Source organism: Osmerus eperlanus, chromosome 8 (assembly GCF_963692335.1).
Source record: "Osmerus eperlanus chromosome 8, fOsmEpe2.1, whole genome shotgun sequence".
Classification (NCBI taxonomy): domain Eukaryota; kingdom Metazoa; phylum Chordata; class Actinopteri; order Osmeriformes; family Osmeridae; genus Osmerus; species Osmerus eperlanus.
The window spans coordinates 18,339,751-18,359,117 of record NC_085025.1 but is presented as its reverse complement, the minus strand read 5'-3'; positions in this window follow the sequence as shown (position 1 = coordinate 18,359,117).

The following is a 19,367-nucleotide window of genomic DNA, read 5'->3' as shown; positions in this document are numbered from 1 at the left end:
ACACACAAGGGGCCAGAGCCCCTTGACACACGCGCGAGCTTGGTACACGCACAAGAAGACGACCATTTTATTTTATCGTTGGAGAACTCCTGCAGCCCTCAGAGATTTTCATTGTTACATTTGACAGTGAGTAATAAGATCCTACAATGGCAGTACAAAACATGTATTTTAGCGTTTGTATTCGTATGATAACTTGAAGACTTTTATACTGTCGTAAACAGGATAGCAGCTAATCTACCTAGGCTAGCTGAGCTAAGGATATCTCTTTGTACAGACAGTATTACAGGCTAGCAAGTCGTAAAATCTTTAACATTATACTTGCTTCTGTGAGACGCGTTTGAAATGTGTATACTGTGCGTAACTATGCGGTTGGGTTGTTCTATTTTTACATGTCATTGTTGATGTAATTTAAATTAGTACGTGAGTTCCAAATGTGTCTTTCGATTAAACACTGCAGCGTGTATTACACAATGATCATTTGTGGTGCGGCGTCTATTCGAAGGCAACGTTTAATTAGTAAGACAGATTCAGTGAATTGTAGTTGCAGTGCGGCCATACACAAACAAATAGACAAGGAGGTCAAACGAATGCCGAGCAAGCTATAACCCTTAAGGCTAGTTTTTGCTTTTGTGGACGGCGTTTCAAATGTATGTACTGTACGTACCTACGGTTGGGTTATTCTATATTTAACTGTATGTCATTGTTGATGTAATTTTGTTTGTTCGTTCCAAGTTTTTCTGACGGTCATCACATCGTAAGTTATTCTTTTCCAAACTGTAGCTAGGTAGCCTAGTTTGCTGCACAGATAGAGCTACCTAGCATTAAACAAGTAGCAATGGTACCATGGTTGTTTTGCTTGCTAGCTTTGTTTGGGTTCATGGTTTGATCGTTTAGGAGTTCCATTGAAAGCCTATAGAGCTACAATACGTTTGTAATCGGCATGTTGTACTATGCTGCACGATTTCCCATCTCTTGATAACATTTTATATTTGTATCAATTTTATACACTAAATTGCCAAAGTGTTCGCTCGGTTGCCTTTACACGCTCATGAACGTGAGTGGCATCTCATTCTTAAACCATAGGATATGATGTCGGACCACCCTTTGTAGCTATAATAGTTTCAACTCGTCTAGGAAGGCTTTCCACAAGGTTTAAGAGGTTTATGGAAATGTTTTACCATTCTTCCAGAAGTGCATTTGTGAGGTCCAACATTGATGTGGAACAAGAAGGTTTGGCTCGCAGTCCCTGCTCTAATTCATCCCAAAGGTGTTGTATTGGGTTGAGGTCAGGACTGTGTGCAGGCCACTCAAGTTCGTCCACACCAATCTCGCTCATCCATGTGTTTATGGGCCTTGCTTTGTGCACTGTTGCACAGTCATGTTAGATCAGGAAGGGGCCATCTCCAAACTGTTCCCACAAAGTTTGGAGCATGAAATTGTCAAAATGTTGGTGAATTATTGCATTTCAGGAAATTAACTTATGGGTAGGAAATATTTAATGGATTGGGCTCGGCGGGGTATTTTGTCATCCATCCATTCCTACTCCATGCTCTTGATTATGTAATTGACCTACAGGTACATCTTCTAGGCTATGTTTATTTGTTTTAATTTTCTAATGTGAGTCAGTGGCTTGGCAGTATTTTAACAGTAAGGTTTGGTTATTTGTGTTAAACTGTGATGATTCTTTTGGTGAAACATGAATTTAAAGTAAAAACCATTTGCAAGATAAATTGTTCTCAATTGGTCTTAATTTGTATTTATAGTCGAGTCCGTTTCTCTATGTTTACATTTTACAGACTTAAATTTGAATGTAGACAGTGTAAATTGAATAAAGGTAAATAATGGATGTCTAAATATTTTTTTTAAGTACAGAGATTGGTGTTTTGAGAATCCTAACCATTTCAATATTTTCTTAAAGGTCTGTATACTAGAACTGTTGAGTATGAAGTTATGATAATGTAAGACTATGAAATTGTTAAGCAGTAGTGTGGTATGTTACATTTCATAGTTTTTGATGTTTTTTCTATGTGTTTTTTAGATGCCATGTTCCAGCAAGAGATCCAGGGACCAAGGATCCACTGTTGAGGTTAGACTTCCTTGTGGGAAAAAATGCTAAACCAGTGTGTTTAAGTGATAAGATTAATTGAGAAAAATGAATGTGAATGAGCATTTTTAACAACGTCTTTGTTACGGACCCATGTTTAAAATGTCCTAATTCAGTCTGTATAGTTGTGGTTGTGTGTTTTTTCTTTTCTCCCCTCTTTCTTTCTATTCGCTGCATGCAGGTATGGTCTAGTCAGCGTTTGTTGGCGGTTGGCTATCAGTCTCCCTATCTCGTGATTGGCAATCAGCCGCGCACTTCCAATCAGCGGTTTAGTTGTCAACATAAAATTACCACACTGGTCAGCTGTTTCAGAGATTGCTTTGGAAAGTTGCTTGTTTAGAGAGTTGTCAAGTCAGAGAGATTTCTTGTTGAAATCATTGTAAATGTTGTTATTATTTTGTTAGAATGGTTTGCTTCATAGTGAACCCTTTTAATAGAGCAGTTAGTGGTGCAGCGTTTATTCGAGGGTGGCGTTCATTCAAGGGCAACGTTTAATTGGTAGGAGAGATTCAGTGAATTGTAGCTGCAGTGCAGCCATAGACAAACACAGAATAGACAAGGAAGTCAAACAAAAGCCCAGTGTAAAATGTATGCCGCGCGTGTCTCTACTTTGTGTACAAATCTGACGCAGCATGCCGTAACATTCTTACACTTTAGCTTTCAAACAGAAACCTGTGCAGAAAGCACTCACCACCAGCAACAGATCTATAGCACGCAAACTTGGTGTTGATGAAAAGCACATTCAGGAATGGTTAAGTCAGCTACCTCGCCATATTGTATACAATATGTATAACTATCTATAGGCCTGAATGCAATTGTCGCAATTGCATTATAATAATGTATAATTTTTTTTCAAGCAATGTCTTAATTTAGAATTATATAATTGTATTCAGAATTATTACGTGACTTTATTTTGAAGGCCTTTTGGGACGCTCATGAGTGAGAGTCTCGACAACCTAACAGCAAGCGAAGCACAGACAATTTAAAGGTCTGATAAAAGTTTCAAGTTCAAGTTTATTATCATATACTCATAAACAGCATTTATAAGTAATGAAATTCTTTGTGCTCAATGTCCGTTCAACTTGCAGAATAAAAAAACTAAATACTAAAGAATGGAGAAAAAGGGTAGAAAAAATAAGAGAAATTGTAGTGCAAAAAGATATTTCAAGGACAGTTCAGCATCCTGATGGCATGTGTGAGAAAACTATCCCTGTATCTGCTGGTACAGGACCTTATACTCTTGTATCGCCTTCCAGAAGGCAGGAGGGAGAAAAGACTGTGGCAGGGATGACTAGGGTCAGAAATGATCCACTTGGCCTTTCTCCTGCACCGCTGGCTGTAAAGGTCCTGAATGGATGGTAATGCAGTCCTTGTAATACGCTGTGCAGATTTGACCACTCTTTGTAGTGTCTTCCTGTCCTGGGCAGTGCTGTTGCCAAACCATGTTGTAATGCCACCAGTCAGTATGCTCTCAATGGTGCACCGGTAAAAATTGGTCAGTATAGTGCAGTCCATGCCAAATTTCCACAGTCGCCGCTGAAAAAAGAGCCTCTGTTTCGCTGTCCTTGTAACCACACCAATATGGTGGTCCAGCTCAGATCCTCACTGATGTTGATACCAAAAAATCTGAAACTTTTGACTCTCCACAGCTGTGCCCGAGATGTGAATGGGTGCATGTTCTCCCTGCAGCCGCCTGTAGTCCACTATCAACTCCTTGGTTTTTGCTACATTAAGCAACAGGCTGTTATGCTGACACCAGGATGTCATTGTTGCCACCTCTGCTCTGTAGGCAGACTCATCACCATTCTTGATGCAGCCGATAATGGTGGTGTCATCAGCAAACATAATGATAGTGTTGGACCTTTTTGTGGCTGCACAACCATAGGTGAACAGAGAGTACAACAGTGGGCTTAACACACAACTCTGTGGGGCACCAGTGCTGAGTGTTAGACTGGTGGGGTGATGTTACCTAGCCGTACTGCCTGTGTCCTGTCCAGCTGCACATGGAAGGACTGATGTTCCGGTCCTGTAGTTTTATGATGAGCCTGGATGGTACTATGGTGTTGAAAACGGAGCTGAAGTCGATGAAGAGCATCCGCACGTATATGTTGTTCTGATCCAAGTGAAAGAGAGCAGTGTTCAAGGCCAAAGCTACAACATCATCTGTAGACCTGTTCGGCCTATATGCAAACTGGAGTGGGTCTAATGCAGGTGACAGGCAGGATGTAATGTGGTCTTTGACTAACGTCTCAAAGCATTTCATCACAACAGGGCAACAGGGCGGTAATCATTGAGACAGCTCACTGATGGTTTCTTAGAGACTGGGATGATGGTGGCCCCCTTGAACCTATTGGGGACGACAGACTGCGACAGGGAGAGGTTAAAGATGTCAGTGAACACCTCTGCCAGTTCAGGAGCACAGGCCTTGAGAACACAGCCAGGGATGTTGTCAGGTCCTGGAGCTTTATGCACATTCACTCTAAGTGATAAGTTTAAGGTTGTTATAGAGGTTGTTAGCAATCTAAGGAAACCTCTATTCCCTTGTGTAGGCTACAGCATGCAGCCAACAAAGTATGTTGTTTTGTGTCTGTATTTGACTTTGGTGAATGTTATTTACATGCTGCGCATGTCATTGCATGTTCATATTAAGCTAATGTGGTCTTTATTTTATCATTACAGCGTGAGTTTAGTTTTAACGGTGGATTTGGAGAAAAAGCTTCAAATAAATCTGTAGCAAGAAAGACACTTGTGCCTGCCAGTGTTTCATGGGATAATAGTATGCTACACTTGTAAATTACTTGTGTAATAAATACTGTGTTTTAATTTAACCAATTAAATAACCGTTTTCTGATTTTTTGGGGGAGGCGTTTAATCGAAGGTGCCATTTATTACACAATGTTCATTTTTGGTGCAGCGTTTATTCAAGGTCAACGTTTAATCAAAGAAAAACTGTAGTTTTCTTCCCAGCATGGGAAGGCCAAAGGATGTTTACAATTGTAGTAGGCCATTGATATGTTTTAAAAGTTCAGGGATGTAATTTGTTGGATAAGAAGCCCCCATCCCCCACTCCAGAGACAATTGATGACAGAGAGGTGCTGACATTAAGTTAAACATAGTCATGCGTTAAAGAGTAGAGTAAAAAATAGAGACAAAATGTGTACATGGATGTTGAAACTCAGTGCTCTGAGTTTGTGCATGTCAGTTTAGACAAACGTAGCCTTTTAAACCTCTAGGTTTAATTCTCTCTTTTATACATTTAAAGTTGGATTTGACATTTAACAGACATTTAATCATTTAACAAGTTGTTTGACTCAAAAACCATAACGAAGTACATATGGTGTAAAAAATCTGCAGTCAAATTTGGCGAAATTGCTAGCTTGGATGTTATCTTTACATATAGATGGGTTGGTGGTTACAAACAATGAGGATGCGCACGCAGCTTCAAGGCAGAACAATGCCTACCATTTCACCTCTAGTTTATATGTTCCCACCCCCCCCCTTCTGAATAAAGTTAGATTGATCTGATTTGTTGATATCTGTTGCTATGAAAACCATTTTAGCCAAGCTAACTAACATTGTTTTTAGCTAGCTGACATTACCATTCAATCACTAACAAAACACGAATAGAAATACTTTGCTAACAGTCCTCACGTGTAATCAAAAGCTTGTAGTGAGATCACATGCATGACCCCCCGAGACAAGCTTTCATGTTTGCATCGCTAGCATCTCGTCATATTACACAGCCGGAAGACAGCTAGATAATAAATATTGTAGCGTCAGCGCCCTTGGGTACCCAGCATGCAGTGCACACCAAAAACGCAAATAGCTGTGGAAAATAGTTTGGTTACAACAGCTGTGCAAGGGATTTCAGTTGTTGTGTTCGTTCACTTAAATGTGTGTAATGTTATTGTTTTTTACTTAAGATAATACTGTTGGTCACCCTGATTGTGCATGTTGTGTAGTTTAATGGGATCAGAGAGTCTGACCATGACAAAGTATTGTTAAGCTGCTGTACCATCACAAGGTACACTTGCTAACAGCTGGACATTAGCTATACCTTGGTCCAGTTCCCTACATGACTCTTGACAGTTGTTTGACTGAGACTCTAGAGAGAGCTCAATTCAGGTAGAGTTCTAATAGCCATGGTCTTCTAACCAGTTTCAGTTTTGAAAACAGTGTGACTGTGTATGGTATGTTTTTTGGGCTACTTCTAATACTCATACGGCTGCCGCATTTATGCCTTGGCATGACCTGCGCTGGGATAGAGGGAAACAGCATGGATGGGGAAAGTGTGTGGGCAGAGCAAGCAGTAGTAGTACATAACCTACACACTTCCTTTAGTGAAGTGTATCCTCACTTTCATAAAGTTATTGTTGTAATCAAAGCTTTTAAAGAATGGATCTCTGCATGATGGGCCTGACCAGAGCACAGGTGGCCTGACACAACACGCTTCAAAGTTGTCACTTTCAAAAGGGTGGCATTTTAACCCTGTCAGTCCAACATGTCTAAAAGTTGGTACGCATGCCTTATTGCCAATGGGGAACAAATAAGTCTCAAGAACCCATAATGTCGGCAGCATGGATATTTCTCTACAGTGACAATTTGTGAAGAATTTCAAAAAATGACTTCAAATCAGCCATTGATCCAATTGTCTTGAAATGTTGTATGAAATACATGTCTGTGTCATGTCAATTTTGTAATGGTTTGCAATGCTGAGGAGGAACCCGCCATTGCTGCCTGCAGCTATATTTATTATTATTATTATACATCTGCCATGGGAGTCTATGGCAGCCCCTAGAACCACATGCTCAGAAGTTGTGAAATTTGGCACACTCTTTGGGACCTGTCCCCTCATCACTTTCACCAAGTTTCAAGTCTCCCCTTTCAACCCTCTAGCGCCACCAATGGGTCAAAGTTGAAGGTGTGTTTACACACGTTACCTTTGAACCATATGCCGCATTTTCCAAAATGAGGTATCATTGGATTCCCTGGATCAAGACAATTTCAACGCACTCTATGACGTCATACCCAGTCATATAGATTCTCCGCCATTTTGAATGTTAACGAAAAGCGTTTTTTCGCTACTCCTCCTACAATTCTTGACGAATCTTATTCAAAATTGCCACAGATGATCTTCAGACCAAGCCTCACAAAAGTTATTCCCTGGAGCTTTGATTTTCGCAACCGTTTGTTAGTTACAGCCAATCAAATTCAGCAACTGATCCGGAAAAAGGGAAGTGAGGTCATATCTTAGTGAATCTTTGATGCATTGACTCCAAACTTGGTGTATGGATTCATGACCCTGTTATTAAGAGGTCCGAAAAAGGTAGGGTCATTTGAGCTCTAGGGGGCGCTACAATAGGAAAAACTGTGTTTTGACCAATAAATGTTGATTTGTTTGTCGTATTTAAGTGATTCCTATGTCTCGTGATATCTTAGGAGATCCCGTGTCTGACGCATGTTAACGCATGATACCAGACGAATTGATGAGGCCGCCATTTTGAATGAATGAAACTTTTTTCCCTACTCCTACACAATGTATCCGATATTCACCAGATTTGGCACAGATTATCTTCAGACCACAATCACCTTGACATGTCAAAATAGGACCTAATTACAGCTGTTGGGGCAACAATTTGGGTCAAATCTGACCACGCGTGCCACAGGAGAAACAGCTTACTTTTTGTATACAGTAACTGTACACAGCAATTCCCAGCGCTGAAAATGGCTCACTGGGATAAGACGGGCTCATTTGAAGTGCAAGGTCGTAGGTTCGAATCCAGCCAAAGTCTCAAGCATGTCATGATACTGGTTTATCTGTTTAGTGATGCCAGGTATGCCACAGTAGCTGTCGAGCAGTATAATCATAATGGTCACGATTATGTTTCATTCTCAGGGGATTTATACTCAGTCAGATATATTGTGCTTTGTCGATATAGTGATGCTACATCTAGCCAGTGCATCGGATTTCTTGCATCATAACTTTTGAACAGATTTGTCATAAATCACAAGATTGGTCTCTTCTGATTCTACGTGGCATACTAAGTCGAAATATATCACACTGTCCCGTGTCTGCCATTTTGGGCGTCGGCCATTTGGAATTTTCATAAAAACAAACTCCTCGTTCGCCGTTGCTCCTATTTTCATGGACATGTAATCAAATCATTTTCAGACCACAATCACCTTGACATGTCAAAATAGGACTGAATTACAAATCTGACAACGCTTCCCACAGGAGAAACTGCTTACTTTTTTTTATACAGTAACTGAACACAGCATTTCCCTGCAGTGAGAATAGCTCACTGGGATAAGACGGGTTCCTCTGAAGTGCAAGGTCATAGGTTCGAACCCAGCCACTGTCAGCATGTCATGATACTGGTTTATCTGTTTAGTGAAGCCAGGTATGCCACAGTAGCTGTCTAACAGTATAATGGTAACTAGAGAGGGTACAATTTCTGGGGAAATTGTAGGGTGTGCTTGCTTGCGTCGGTTGCACAGGGGTCCGTTTTTGAATGACATTTTTACAACTGATATTTCTGTATACTTTATATTAAAAAAATGCATACTTATTATTTATAAAGATTACATAGATTTAAAAGCATTTTTTTTTTGCTGAAAATACGAGTGAAGTGTAGAATGAAATAGATGTCTTATTTCACCTGCAAGAGGCAGCCTCATCGTTGAATCAAAACGAATACATTTGGCAGACCTGTGTAAAAATTGACCTAATCTCTATGACTTAAACGTCTTTTTAAGTTTTTCCCTTCTCGTGATATTTTAAGGCATTTAGCCTACTCATATTGCATTCATTCATGAATAAAGAACCCCCTTTGAAGATTATTCTACGACGTTACCGGCAGTAGAAGATGGAATCGCGATTCAAACAGTACCATCTGCTAACTGAAAATATGCCCCCAAAAACGTAAATAAGCTTGACATTTATTTAGTGGAAAATCGCTTTCATAAAAAGCTCACTGGTAGCGATCATTGTCAGTAACAACGCCAAGTGCGATATAGCCCTGTGTGAAGAAGCTGCCCCGGTAAATTGTACTACTACGGTACAGTACTAGACTACTGCTGTGTTTGTCTTGGTAGCGATTGCGTTGGTTGAATTTGATTTAACGTTCCGTTGTACGGTTTAGGCTGAAATTAATTATTTTCATGAACAGATTGACAACGTTTAGGCTGTGGCAATGAAGTTAAGGTTAGCAGTTAGATAGACTTTTGATTTAAGTAAGGGGAGTGCCGAACATGTTCTGTCGCCGTTTGACTTCCTACAGCTGTGTAGATGTTTTTGTAGTGTCTCGCGTAGGCTACAGCGTTGCAGTGAGCAACACTGGTTTGAAACCACAGGTAATGATAATTTCACCCACAAATCGTTTACTTGTAATGTAATGTCATAATAAATCCTACAACGAAAATGTATTTGTGAGGAATGTTTATTTTAACGATTGAAAACAGATGCATCATAGACCACTGTAGTATGTGTTGCCCGGGCAACAGAGGCTAATGTCATGATGCTAATACTTCAGTGACATAGTAGACTACTGTTTCCGAAAGTAGATGTACTTCCTTAATAAAATCAGCTTATATTGTACATTACACGTCACAATTGTGTGTCATATCAGAAAGTAAAATTAGTAAATAGTTATCACCCTGGCCTCTTTGCTTGTGGCGTTTCTGCAGCTGCCTTGCAGTAAAGCAGTTAGCTATCTCCCAGAAGATAACGAGCTGCTAAACTAATGTTCTGCTAGAGGTAGTCACGCGAGTTTTCGTGACGTTAGTGACGTAAGTAGCGTCATTGACTGTGGCTAGCAAGTTAGCCACCTTTAGCTTCACTTTTCGCCACAAAAACTTAATTTCCACTTAAACCATGCAACGGAACGTAAATCCCAATAAAAGCAACTCAATGGCTACCAAGACGAAACTTTTGACACCTAGGTTGTGTATGTAGGCCAAATATTGACTGAGTTTTAGGGGAGCAAAAAGAATAATAAAAATAATAATATATATGTGAGAGAACAAAGGTTGTGCCCTTGCCGAAGGCAAAGCACACCCAATGACCATGTTTCATTCTCAGGGGATCTATACTTAACCCTCGTGCTGCCTTCGGGTCACATGACCCAAAGGTTCATAACGAACCATCGTTGTGTTTACCCAATTTTACCCAATACAAAAACAAATTAAAATAATTTTCTTTTAACCTTTGCAATGTGGGGGGTCTGAGACAGCCTAGCTGTTAAAAGAAAATGCTTCACTTTGTCTTTGTATGCGGTAAATCTGTCGCAATACGACGGTGGGTCACAATGACTGATGGGTCAGAATGACCCGAAGATAACACAAGGGTTAAGAAGAGTCAGATTTATTGTGCTTTGTAGATGTGTCCTCTAACCTCTAGGGGGGCGATCCCGTGTCTGACACATGTTAACTTGTGATACCAGCCGAATTGATGCCGCCATTTTGAATGAATTAATAAAACGTTTTTGTCCTACTCCTCCTACAAAATATATCAAATATTCACCAAATTTGGGACAGATTATCTTCAGACCACAATCACCTTGACATGTCAAAATAGGACTGAATTACAGGTGTTTAAACTTGGGCCAAATCGGACAACCGCTTGCCACAGGAAAAACTGCTTATATTTTTACCCAGTAACCGAACTGTGATTTGCAGAACTGAGAATCGCTCACTAGGATAAGTTGGTGTCCTGGCAACGGCAACGTCAGAGGTTTGAATCCAGCCAAAGCCGACAAGCTTGTCATGTCTCTGATTCTCTGTTTAGCGAGACTGTAAGCCACTGCAAAGGAAGCCATGTACACCGCAGTCGCTAGTTACCTGTAGTCAAGCTACAAGCTATAGTCAATGCAATCCTCACACAAACTATCAAAATGATTTTAGATTTTCGAAACCGTTTGTCCGGTACAGCCAATCGAAATCGGCAGCAGAGCCGCCAAACAGAAAGTTGTGTCGTATCTCAGCAAATCTTTGATGGATTCACGCCAAACTTGCTGCATGTACTCGGAACACTCTTCTGAGGATGTCGAAAGTTTCTTCTGGGTCATCTGACCTGCTTGGCCACCCCATTGCTGCTTGCAGCTATATTATTTAATTGTAAATGTATATGGTATTATCGGCTTGCTTCTGTGTAAGACAAGGAATTTTAGTTTGTAGCCTTCTCTAGGCTGTTAGCTACTCATTGGCAGTCTCTCAGCAAGCTTGCTAATAACCGAATGCAAGCTAATGCCGGAGTTGAAAGGTTAGCTAACCTAATCCTACTAACCTTAAAGGTGACATGAAATGCTGTTTTTGGATGCTTTTATATAGGCCTTAGTGGTCCCCTAATACTGTATCAGAAGTCTCTTTCCCGAAATTCAGCCTTGGTGCAGAATTACAGCCACTACTAGCAGTCCCACAAGGAGCTTTCCTCAGAACGCGCTGTTTTGGTGTCTGTAGCTTTAAATGCTAATGAGGAGCGGAGGGGCAGCACCATGCGCTAATGTTTACAATGGATGTATCGCAATGGCTGTAGCCCCGTTGCTGTAAGATGCCTCGAATTTGCCCATTCTCATCTGATAACCCTGGTTTGCAGAGGTACACACTCAGTCATTTCAATGAGGGGAAAGGCGGATATCTCGCGCGCCATAACAGCAACAGCAGAACGGTTATCCAAATAACAAAGAAGTGTACAACACTCACGTTACAGCATGTGTATTCACACACATACTTGATGCTATCTACCTTTCCATTAGCGACAGTAACTCAGCTGTTAGCTGCAGAGCTAATATTACAGCCACATTCTAAGGGTAGCAATTGTTAAGGATGTTTAACTGGGTAGTGGAGAATAATACAAGGTTAAATATCGGACCAAGTTATTTGTAGTTTAATGTAAGTAATGATGCAATCACAAGATACACAATGAAAACAACACAAGATGTTCGTAGTCTAGTACAATGAATCAGTCGATGATGCAACAGCAGTCTCACAGAAACAGAGTCTCAGAATAGAACAAACGAAGGCCTTCGTTGAGAAAGTGGTCGTGACAGAGATCAGAGTTCTGCCCACACCAAGTTCTGTCTCCCTGTCCTCGGGAGACAGGTGTTGTACCCCCCCCCCAGAGAGGGAGGTCTGTGACAGGCGATTGGTCAGAAGACCATGGGGTGGGAATGTGGTTGTCCAATTAAATGTCCAGGGTGTTCATGGTGGCACAAGGTGGGCAGTCCAAGGATCTGGTGATGTTCGGAGAGGGAGGGGGTGGAGAAGACCCACAGGTCTACTCAGGGAGGGGGGCAGACAAGACCCACAGGTCTGAGGTAATCCAAGGGAGGGGGGCTCCAGGGAAGGGAGTAGATCGCCCCAAGGTCCTGATGGCGTGCAGGGAGATGGGAGCTGCGCCTCCAAGGAAGGGGGGGGGGTCGTGTCTCCAGGAGAAGGGGTGAGGCAGACCAGGCCAGGGTCGATGATGTATGGGGGAAGGTGGGGCAGGGTCTCCAAGGGGAAGGGGTAGATCATCCAGTGTGAAAGGGGGGGGGGGGGGCAGGGTCTCCAAGGGAATGCAGGTGGGGCAGGGTCTCCAAGGGGAGGGGTAGTGTGAGAGGGGGGACAGGGGCAGGGTCTCCAAGGGAATGTGACCTCAGAACAGAGTATATCCAAAGGTGGTCAGTCCGGCTGATCTGACCCGTCCTTAAGCAGAGAAGAGTTACTGTCCCAACATTACCTTATCTCCCAAGTTGACACTTTTACTCCCAAGCGCTGAGAGGCCCTATTGTGGTCACTGCGGTCCCTGAGCATCACAAACTCGCCTCCCAAAACAGTCTGCCTGACATCGGCATTCTTGCCCACACACCGAAGTTACAATTTAGCATGATCTTACTTTACACAGATACATTTCAGCACGACCTTACTTGCACAGAAAGCATCCTGTTGCATGATCTCATATGTTCTTTATTAAAGCAATTGATCACAATTGGATACATGTTTTAGTATAGAGCATTACATAATATATGTGTATATATGTATATAAGGTAGTGATTGGTATAGCAGCATTGATTAGCAGTATGTTATCATTCCTTCACACAAGCTAGGTAACCATATACAGTAAAGCTACAAAATGATATAGCGTTAGTTAACTTACTTGTCCGAGGTTAGTAGCTGGACGAAGGCGAGTTAGTACTGATCCAGAATTTAATTTCAGCAAGGCCAGTTTTGTATTAGCTCAAATTGGAGAAACAGTCGTGGCTGAAGTGTTTGGCACAGACAAACAAAACAAATGTGCCTACAACAGAAGTTGTGTAGGCGCATTTCCAGAGAAAATAAAATTAAGACACTGGGTCTTCAGAGGCTCGGATGAAGGAACTGTAAAAAGATTTTTGTTTTCCTTTGTACAACCAAACTGAGCAAATGTAATGCTTTGTTCGTTTGCAAGCCATGATATCTCTCGAGGATAAAAACACTTGCACGGTCGTAGCTCAGTTTCTTATGGGCGGGCCAGATTCTCTGGGCGGGCAAAGCAGAGAGAGGGGAGGTAACCTTCCTCCTTGTGACGTCACAAAGAGATTTTCAAACAGAGCAATTGAGCCTTCATTTTCTCAAAGGCGGAGAAGAACACCCAGGGCTTGGTTTACACCTATCGAAAATTCTAGCCACTGGGGGACCAAAGGCAGGCTAGGGGAACTCATATTAATGTTAAATAACCTCCTAAAGTGAAGTTTTCATGTCATGTCAACTTTAAAACGTGGGTTAGTAAAATGGAGATGATGGAAGATATGTTGGTTACGTTAGCTACTTTAAACTAGCTAACGTTACCTATCGTGGTACTTGACAGGGTCACATGTATTACTGTCACGGCTGTAGAACCCGTTAGGCTCCAAATTTAAGCTAGCTAGCTAGCTAATGTTACAGGTAATGTAAACTACCTAACGTTATCGCTATCAAACCTAGCTAAATTAGGCGTTAGCCAGATGGTCACTTTGCCTACATTAGCAAAGTAGCTAGCTTTTTTTTTTTAAGGCAGCGGTTTTATTCAGTGTGTTATAGGTATGAGTTTAACGTTAGCGTTAGAGCCAGAATAGTAGATGCGTTGAGGGAGCGACCGGTATCAGTGCGGCAGTGTGAGGGAAACACGCGAGGAAAAAGAAATAGACAAGACGATATAAAGTGAGTTGAAAAGTGTCCAATAAAACAGCAAGCTTTTTAAGACATGGAATGATTGTCTCTGGGAGTTTTTCCTTGTCTTCCTTGAGGGTTTAGGTTGGTTGAGGGGCAGTTCTATGGGCGTATGTGAAGCCCTCTGTGACATGCTTGCGTGTAAAAAGGGCTATACAAATAAATTTGATTTGATTCTCAAGAAAATAGAACTACTTTGGAGCTGCACTTGAAAAACAATGTTGATGTCGATGTTGTGCTACACTGTCCTATTATCGGAATGAGGATATGTGAATTATGCTGTAGTTGCTGTTATGTCACTGTCTGGTAAAAGCGAGCATCCTTTGTATTCATTTGTACGAATCACTTTTAGTAGAACTATTCACTTCTGATTCTTGATTACGTTGTACTTGCTGTTATAGGTACTACTAAATGCACTATATGCCAATTAATTGTCATATAATCGTCTGGTAAATGAGTATAGCTACATTATTTTACAAATGTAGGCTATATAAAAAGGCCCCTGCTCACAGGTCCCTCCTACCAGAATTCAACTTCTATTTCCCTCTCAGTAAACTACTTGCCACACAACTGTTTTGTGTTTACAATCATATCCATTTTATAGATCCTGCTTCCCACAGCCTAGTTTGTGTCTTCTTACTTGCAATGTACAGTGCTTGGTTTTAGTACCTGATAAGCCAAGCCTGGACCTTCCCTTTGTGAATGGCTAGTGAAAAACATCTAATAAATAATGACATTTCGATTGGTTCCATCACATAAAAAAAAAAAAAAAACTAATGATATATTTAACAAAAGGTAGAAAAAAATAAAGTGATCATTTAAATAAGAGTTTTAACAAGTCTGAGGCTTGATCATGAAAGCAGGTCAGGGATGTTTACGGCAGGCATATTCCTCTCAAGTTGGATTTTAGCACAACAGTGATGGAACCTTCTGAGGCAGCTGTCACAGCCAACCTGAGATTTTGGATAAACATTAAGATTAATTTGTGGAATGATAATGAATGATCAAACATTAGGAATGGCAAAAACTGTCACTGTCACCTATAATAACATTACCACTTATACAAAGAAATACCAATGCTTCATTATAAATGTGTCTAGTAGTGAAAAAAGTATTGTATTCAATACCAGTTGACAAGCTATTACCCAGTTAGTGTCGCCATCCAGATTGTCCACATCCCCGCATAGTTGGGGTGTGTCAGATCTTATAGCCCCAAGATGGGGGGGGGGGGGGATTTCGGCAGGTATGAAAAGGTGTTGCCAAAATCCTACTCCCCTTTTAACTTTTACATTTATGCAACTAGTATCAAGAGTTTTTTATGGCACACTCTACAGGGCATGAGGAGCCACCAAAATAATTTGGGGGGGGGGGGTGTCAGATCTTATAGTCCCAAGATATGGGGGGGGGGAGGATTTCGTCAGGTATGATGAACAGTGTTGTCAAAATCCTACTCCCCCAGTAAGTTTACATTTACATTTAGTCATTTAGCAGACGCTCTTATCCAGAGCGACTTACAGTAAGTACAGGGACATTCCACCGAGGCAAGTAGGGTGAAGTGCCTTGCCCAAGGACACAACGTCATCTGGCACGGCCGGGAATCGAACAGGCAACCTTCTGATTACAAGCCCGCTTCCCTAACCGCTCTGCCACCTGACTCCCTTAAAGTTAAAAAGAAATACTGAATTGCTGCCTCATTAAATAGTTGATTCAAGTAGCAGTTGGTTTTTAGGATTGTTAAATTGGTGAGGTAGCGTGCGAGATAAAGAGAACTCATACACATTAGCCTACTGCAATGCATACAAGGTGAAAATAATGGGGCATTTAGTTGCATTTAGTGCAGCTCCAAAGTACGTCTATTTTTTTTCTCATTTGATTTGATTTGTGTTTTGTTTTTTTCATTGATGTGATGCACTGATTAACTTTGAGGGGTTATCCCTGTCTTCATCGGGAGGACCTCTTTGGTCTTACGGAGTTTCTCCGCCATTAACATTTGCTGTGTAGTTGCACCCAAGTTTGATTATTTTTGTGGTTTTATTTGTGTGAAATTTCTGTTTTTTTCTTATGGTGTGATTTTTTGGGGTTGGATTCTCCAATTAACGTGTTTGCATGTATTTTCTTTTGGCACGGAAACTAACTCAGACCATGGATGTTTAGCCCCGGCTCTTTTAACTGATAACAGTGCATCTTTTAATATTGTTCTCTTTTCTACTTAATATATAATAAATGATATGTATTGTTGGGAAATCACATCTCAACTTTTCGAACTGGTTATTGTGCCCAGGCGCACCCTTCCACATTTGGCGCTGCGAGTAGGGTTGTACAGAGATGTGTTTTTCCCTAACTTTGTAGAGGGGTTTTTAGTTTTTTTTTGTGCATTAAGTCTTACATTTACATTTAGTCATTTAGCAGACGCTCTTATCCAGAGCGACTTACAGTAAGTACAGGGACATTCCCCCCGAGGCAAGTAGGGTGAAGTGCCTAGCCCAAGGACACAACGTCATTTGGCATGGCCGGGAATCGAACTGGCAACCTTCAGATTACTAGCCCGACTCCCTCACCGCTCAACCACCTGACTCCCATAAGTCTTGAGTGAATCTGTATTGTGTGAGTAGGTGTTCTGTTTTAAGCAGCAAAGCGGCAGCTGACAAGACTGGGTAAGACCTGTGGTCTTGGGCAGATGTGACCTAATTCGAAAGTGAACATTCTTTTCATTGTTTACCATGGAAACTGAATTAGAGGAGTTGCGTAGGCGGGTACAGACATTGAACACTGAGAATGAACAATTACAGCAACAGGTTGGCACCGTTGGGGGCTCCCAGGCCACCAGTAGCAGGAGCATCCACACTCCTCTCAACCCAGAGGCAGGCACTAGTGCAGCTGCAGAGCTGTGCTACTTTTAGGGGTGGGGAAGAAGAAGACATCTTTGAATGGATGGAGGATATTAAGGCCAGTTTCAGGGTCCGGCGTCTATTGCCTGTAGAGGAGGCCCTGTTTATCCTAGATCACCTAGGGGGTTCTGCAAGGAGGGAAATTCGGTTTCGACCCCAGGGTGAGCGAGAAGACCCAACCAAGGTCTTTGCTATTTTAACAGAATTGTATGGGTGTTCTCGATCATATATTTCTCTTCAAGAGAAGTTCTTCTCCCGTAAACAAGGAGAAGGAGAGTCCTTACAAGACTTCTCACATGCCCTTCTAGCACTGATGGAGCAAATCATACAACATGCCCCCGGCGGTATGCCAAACTCTGGTGACTTACTGTGAGACCAGTTTGTGGAGCACGTGTTTGACCATGGCTTACGCCGAGAACTTAAGCGTTTTACGCGACTCAGTCCTACGTCCACGTTCCTGGAAGTACGGAGGGAGGCTATCAGGTGGGTGGACGAGGGAATGAGTTCAGTTGACCAGAGAGCAAGGAACTATTCTGTTCCAGCATCCTTTGCCACCCAATATCAGGTACATGGTGGTGGTACGGTGGCCTCCACCCCAACAGCTAAAAATATTGAATTGGCTGAACTGAAAGAAATGCTCAAAGTTCAACAAGAGCAGCTTAATCAACTTACCCAGGGTTTACAACAGTTGCGGTCACACCCGGCACTCGGTCGACCCTGGCCTAATAACCCAATTATCTGTAGGCGTTGCCACCAACCAGGTCATATAGCGCAGGATTGTACAAGAGCTTACAACCGGTCAGTAGAACAAGGAACAACAATACCACGGCAGTCACAGGATCAGAGTAGGCAGGCGGAAAACTTTCCCCCCCTGAATTAAGGAGCCACACTTCGGGAGGGGTATTGCTTGGCTCACAGGCCTCAGAAAATAGTAGTACCCAGGCTGTTTTGAAATTATTAGGCAATTGCCCTTCTGTTTCTATTATTATGGGTGGGGTTGAGGTTCCATGTTTATTAGACACTGGGTCTATGGTGACTACTCTTCCTGAGAGTTTCTTTAGACAACATTTTGCGCCATGGGGCAAGGAAAAGTTGTATAGTTGTGGATGGTTAACACTCCGTGCTGCCAACGGACTAGAAATTCCATATGTGGGATATCTAGAGTTAGATTTTTTTTTGTCCTTGGAAAACCAATCTGTAATAAAGGGGTGTTGATTGTCAAGGATCTGCCTAACCAGGCCTCAGACAGTAGACTTCCTGGGTTGTTGGGGATGAATGTCATTCAGGAATGCTACCAGGATCTTTTCCACAAACATGGTAGCAAATTATTTGATCTTCAAAGTGTACAGGCCACTCCCGCATTGGCAAGGTGCCCTACAATATTGCCAACAGGTGGGGAATGAGGCCACCGGGGTTGTGGAAAGACAAGCAAAGGTTGGAAGTAGGACAGCAGTGCGGGTTCCTGCTGATTCCTTGCGTTTTGTAGCCGTAACCTGTTCTTTATTAGTTGGGGCTAACTCTATGATGTTGTTTGAGCCACTAAAGGAGCAGAGTTTGCTACCGGCTGGTCTACTGGCCTCAGTGTCACTGGTCCCTGTGGTCAAGGGTGTTGCCCATGTACCCACAGTTAATGTGGGGGAGCAAGATGCACTGGTACAACCACATGTCGTGGTTGGGACATTATGTCCAGTCCAGGCAGTAGAATGGCCAGATGGGGTTGTTGCAATGCCATCTGAAGAACAGGTCGGCGCTCAAGCGGTTTGCTCCTCCCAGATAGTGGGTGTTGATCGGGTAGGGAAGATGATCGCAGACATAGACTTGTCCCAGCTTTCACTCCCTGAGCAGGCCCAGGTGAGGATGTTGTTGTACAAACATAAGTCTGTGTTTTCAGCGGAAGAGTGTGATTTGGGCTGTACAAGGCTCATAACCCATGAGATTCCTTTATTGGACAATGTACCCATACGCCAGCGGTATCGCCGCATACCCCCTACAGATTACGAGGCTGTGAAACAACATATCCACCAGCTCATGCAGAGCCAGGTAATAAGGGAGAGCAGTAGCCCTTATGCTTCTCCCATAGTGATTGTGAGGAAGAAGGATGGCCAGATCCGTTTGTGTGTTGATTATCGGCACTTAAATAGTAAGACCAGGAAGGATGCTTTCCCTCTACCACGCATCGAGGAGTCACTGGATGCCCTGTGTGGGGCCAA